The sequence below is a fragment of the Mirounga leonina genome, unplaced genomic scaffold (assembly GCF_011800145.1).
Source record: "Mirounga leonina isolate KUSES-001 unplaced genomic scaffold, KU_Mleo_1.0 Mir_447, whole genome shotgun sequence".
NCBI classification, from domain to species: domain Eukaryota; kingdom Metazoa; phylum Chordata; class Mammalia; order Carnivora; family Phocidae; genus Mirounga; species Mirounga leonina.
This window is the reverse complement of record NW_023270757.1, coordinates 842496-848495: the sequence shown is the minus strand read 5'-3', so window position 1 is coordinate 848495 and position 6000 is coordinate 842496.

Genomic DNA, 6000 nt, shown 5'->3' with positions numbered 1-6000 from the left:
TTCCCAGACTGAGGTGTGCCTCTGAGGTCTTCAGTACATTTTGTTTTGATCTTTGCCAACTTCATGATCTGATTTTTACTGGCTGGGTCTGTTTCCTGTCTCCCTCCCATGAGGTCCTTTGGGGCTGAGGCTGCATCTTCTAAATATATCCGATCGGACACAGTGTAGGTGCTCAAATGTGTGGCAATAAATGAGTGAACAAATGAAGAATCCATTCCCCCACAGCTAGCTGGGAGTAGTGTGGTTGGAGGACGAGAGGGAAAGGTCAGGGCTGTGGGTATCCCGCGCAGGGGCAGGCTCCTGAGATTTATTGCTCGGGCTTCTGCCTCCATCTGTCCACCGTTGTGCTGCCGGTCAATATCGGTAGTTGTTGAATAACATTCATTTGTACATTATTTGGTAGGGGCAATCAGTCAAAGTCTCCATGATCGTGGCCCGGCTTTTTCAACTTGCCTCTTATCTGTAAACACATTTCCTGAGCTGCTCTATCTTTTCATCTTGTCTAGGTGATCTATAGCAATATCCCAGAACCTGCCTATTTTCTCTTTAATCCCCTGATGGATTATAAATAGCCTGCGCTCAACCTTCCCAAAGCTTTGAAGGCAAATTCCTGCTTTCTGAATTCCTATCAGTCTCTTGCTCCACACTCAGACCCCTTCAGGAGGCCGCCCTCCTTCCCCAGGGCAGACAAGCCTTCTACACGTCTCTGCCCTTGTGCTAAAGTAACACTATGGCCAAGGACCAGGGCGTGGCCTGCCAGCTGCGAATACACACATCGCTCACTGCTTCAAACACCTAACAGAGGTGATTAATGAAGAGAAATCTAGCATAAAAGAACGGCAGGGGAGGATGCAAGCAAAAGAGAACAATAAGTGATGGGAAATGGAAGGGGCCAGAAGGGGTAAATGAACGTGGGGTGGTGGAGAGAGCCAGACTTACGCTCTGTCTCTTTAAGATGCTGCACATTTGCTAACCCACCTAAGTGTGTCCAACCCCCTCTGTAGTAAACGCTGTCCTAAGAGACAAAAATGGCCTGGGAAGAACACAGCGCTCTGATACCTTCCGATCCTTTTTATCTACGCACAGAGAAAAAAGAACCCCATTGCCTGACTTCCTACATTTCAGAGAAATTCTTCATCAAGGCACATAGTGGATCCTGGGACCCACCGTTTTCAAGGGCTCCCTTTAATGAACACTTCGGGATGTTCACTTAGGACAGGAGTGAGCTGCCAAGACTCACTCCATCCTCCGCTTTTAAAATTCACTCACACTGCAGACCAGAATCCTCTCCTCCCCTGCTCCCCCTGGCTGCCTCCCAAGCCAGAGGTTGAGCAGCCAGGTTGCCCTGCCCTGAGCTCACTTCTTCCTGCGTATTCGTTTTCAGTTTCCAGTTAGTGCCTAATGCATTAAAAAGCACTTATTCTAGCAAACCTCTTGAGCTAATCTGCTGTTTCTCAGCATAAAATCTGTGGGGCTTAGAGGATGGGGTGGTACTTCTTAATGAATGCAATCTCTACAAAGCCATTGGCAAGAATGCACACAGGACCACCTCAGCTTTCTGTGGGCATGTTCTGAGCAGCTCCCAAGGCATCCTTAAATGGTTACCGTTTTCAGCCACCGACCTCTAAGCAGCCAAGGCTTCTCCACCATGAATGCCCCTTCCTGCCCCTATGAGGGAATAACCCCCATTGGTATGGAGTGAACACCCTTTAGAAGAACAATTCAGTTTCTTAAGATCCAGGGCCATTCATCTGGAAGACCCCGAACTTTGTGAATATGTTTCCAAAGACCTGACGCTTTGCGATCCTAGGCCCCTCATCCCTAGAACAAACATTTATGTGTTTCGTGTGGGGTTTCTTGGATTATCTCATTGAATCCACCCCAAACTCCAGAATGATTTTTAAAATAGCAGTCAGGTGATGACACTCATCTGTACAGAACTCTCCAGTGGCTTTCTGTTTCACTCAGAGGAAAAGCCAAGTCCTCGCTCCAAGCCATAGTCAGGGCCCTGCGGTCTGACCATGTTGCCTACCTAGCTGCCCTTCTGTATCTCCAGTCTACCTGTGCTGGTCTTCACCATGCTCCTCCGTCTCCTTGTCGCATCACTTGTCCTTCTGACTGTCCCTGGTCTCTGTTCAAATGTCGCTGCCTCCATGGGACCTTCCTTGGCCATCAGATATCCATAACAGCCCACCTCCACCCTATCTTCTAGACCCTGTTTACATGTTCTCTATTCCAGCCCCACCCACAGCCTGTTACCTATTTATTTACTGTCTCCCCCCACTAGAATGTAGCTGCACAAGGTTGGGATTTTGTTTTGTTCCCTTCTGAATCGCCGCAGTCTAGAACAGTGTTCTCAATAAAACATTCTTGAGTAAATAGATGAAGTGCAGTATTCTTGTTACCTCCATTTTACAGTTGAAAAAGGAGTTTAGGGTAGCTAATGAACTTCTCTAAGGTCATGAAGCTATGCCAACAGTACTAAGGGCGTGCTGACCCCCCTTTCCACGTTCAAATGCCTTCGAGGGAAATATTTTTTCTAGGTTCATTCATTTGGAGGTGGTTTTGACCAAAAGAGGAAGCAGAGATAGAAGATAATGAACAAGAAACCAGTGAGGGAGCCGGGTTTGGGGCCTGCCGTGTGATCTCATACTTCCTTCAAACTCACTTACCTCTGAGGGTCTTCTCTCCTTCCTCTTTTTTTTTTTTTTTAAATTTTTTCTTTTTTACTTAAATGATCTCTACACACCACATGGGGCTTGAACTCACAACCCAGAGATCAAGAGTTGCATGCTCTTCCAACTAAACCAGCCGGGCACCCCTTCACTCACTCCTTGCTCTTGACATGGATCAAAGTCAATCATTCCTTACTTCACCAAAGTCAAGTGAAGAGAAGATCACATAAATTTTTTCCAACACTTTGAGGAACAATTTGTTGTTGTTACTCGCAAATATTTTGAAACCATTTACTGGATGGCATTTTCGTAGGAAGGGAAAGCTTATATAAAATGAGACAAGCCAACCTCAATATATGCTAGAGTCTGTAAGCTCCTACAGGGCGGACACACAGTTAGGGAAGACCATGCGGCAAGATAGTGAGGGCATCATCTGGCCACCAGCCAACAAGGAACTGAGGCCCTTGATCCAACAGCCTGTAAGGCATTGTGAGTCCTCCCACAACCACTAAATGAACTTGAAAGCACATCACACCCAAGTGGAAGCTTGATACAATCATGGCCTCGCCGGCATCTTGACTGCCGCCTTGTGGCAGACCTGAGCCAGAGGACCCAGCTAGGCCATGCCTAGATTCCACAGAAACTGAAAAACACTTGGTGTGTTAACTTGCTAAATGTTGGGGTTATTTTGTTACACAGCAAGAGGTAACTAACACAAGTGTGAGATGTGTGTAGCAGAGGTTCACACTACAGGGTCAAGAGAGCACAGAAACTTGGAGTCATAGGCACGTAAGATGTACACTCTGTGGAGGACAGGAGTATGGGACCCTACTTAACAATGCAAAGTTGTTCATGCCGTTCTCACCCACCATAGCTGTCTACCTAGCCAGTGGATAAAGCCCAAGCTTCTTAGTCTGGCAACAAGGACTGCCATCATCTGGCCTCTGCCTCTTTCTCCAGTTTCATCTCCTGCTTTTGCCTTCCCTGCCCCCTATCTTTGAGTCATGCCGAGCTACATGTACTTGTTCCAAAACTGTTGTCTATGCCACTCCCCCTTCCCAGAATGCCTTGCTGTACAGGCTTGGTTCCATCCCTCCCTGATACTCTGGAACTCCATGCAAACCCCTATACCTGCCTCTCCAGTGACTCTCTCATCCCCCATACCCCCATCCTGCAACCTTTGATTTTCTTGTCTAGCAGCCCCTCTAGCGCTAAGCTCTCTACTGAGCCTCTTCTTCAACTTGGTACCTCAGAGGCTGTTCACAGGCTGGAAAATCACTGATGAAAGAATAACCATGGGATGGACCTGCCAGGACAACAAACAATTATTTATTGGTTTTACTATATTTGATACCATGCTGTTGAAATAATAATAGGGCAGCTTACAATAAAAAGACCCATATTCAAGGCCAGGGGCCCACAAAATCAAAAGCCAGATTGGAAGATGAAAAAGCAAAGCCTCCAAACTGTAGGTATATTTGTCACAGTGGAGGATTACATTTCACTCTGCCCTTAGACAAACAAGAAAATTCTAGAACTATTAATTTGCCTATACCTTGCACTTTGCTCATGTTGAGAAATCCATTAAGAGAATGGGTTTCACAAGGTTTGTCACAATTCAGGTTCCCATCCTATGTATCAGTTCTTTTCACCGATATTCCAATCACTTGAAAGAAAGGGGAGGGGATTTAAAAAATCAACATCTAATGTTAATGCCTTTCAAGAAATCTGCCTTCCTGCCCACTTGCTACCACCTGAAATTGACGGGCTGACCCAGAGTTAGATCAGCATAGGAATCCCTCAAGCGGTGAAACCAACCACCTTCCTCATAAAGAAATGCTCAGGGAAGAAGGTAGCAGTGACACTATGTTAGAGAAAATGTCTTTCTTACAAGGTGTAGCCTATCAGATGGAGATACTTGATGACTCTTTTTAAATATCTTTAAGTCAGTGGCGCCTTGCATTGGATGCCTTCCATTTTGAAGAAAGAGAAAATAATGATGATTTAGACAGTTGAGCAAAAATTTGTTTCCATATAATAATAGGCTTATTGTCATGAGGGATTTTCATGAAAGATCAGTAATGAGCCTTGGAGAAAAGTCTTTGAATCCTATGAAAGTAGAATGACTTAGGGACACCTGGGTGGCTCAGTCGGTTAAGCGTCTGCCTTCGGCTCAGGTCATGATCCCAGGGGGTCCTGGGATGGAGCCCCACTGAGGTCTGCTTCTTCCTTTGAGCCTCCCTGCTCTTGTGCTCTCTCTCTCTCTCAAATAAAATCTTAAAAAAAAAAAAAAGAATGACTTAAAATAAAATTCTATTCATGCTCACTATCACTTTTGGTCCACAGAAGAGAATACATCCAAACCTAAGCTGAAATCTCTGCAGGGTTGACTTATGACCTAAAGGAACCCTCAGACCATGGAGACTCCTTGCATGGCAAATGACTGAGTTTTTACAAATCAGTTGGGTGTAAGGACATGATTGATGGGTTGATGATTTGACTATGTAATGTGCTGAATACCACCTGTAAAGAGGACTTGGATATCTCTGGACAAAAATTCTTGCACCTGAAAATCCAAACTGTGAGTCACATGGAGGCTAACAAAGCTACTATACGCCACCGAAGGGAGAAGGTGCAATAATTTCGGGGAAACCATTTTTGGACCTTGGTTACTAAGCAAAGACATGAGGAAATAATGCATTCATAAACTAAAACAAGAAGATTAAAGTTATCTTTTTATACTAGAATTGCTAACAAATTTGATTATGTAAAAGAAACTTTAAAAGTTTATCCTGGGTGCAGGTTGGCGAGATCAGAACAGACTAAAGCCTTCAGTGGTAACATCTTGTCTCCTTCAGGGAAATTTCGATTGGTGCGTTCTTAAGTACTTCTGGGTTATTTTTATCCAGATGGATTTGCATCTGATTTGCCTCTTTCTCTGCACAGCTCTTTGGAACACCCTTTCCCCTTTCTTACTGATAACACATGACCTAACTGGGAACTAACATCACTTTCCAGGCAGCCCTCAACCCACAGAGAGTCAGGATAATCACTCAGGAACCAAAGTACTCGGTGCTACTCGGGAATGCCCTGTCCCTCGTACGCCACCAAGCCACCCCAGGATATTGGCCCCAAGAGCAAATCAGCCAGATGTCAGGACTGAGGGTAGGTGTGTGGGCTACACCGCTCAATGTAAGTAAAGGCACAGCTTGAAGTCATTTGCCTCAGGATCCTAAACAGCTAGGTAGTGTCTCCTCGTCTGGAGTACACGCTGGACATGCAGCATTTTGGGCCCAGGCCCGAGTCTGCGTCAGGAAGCCTGGGC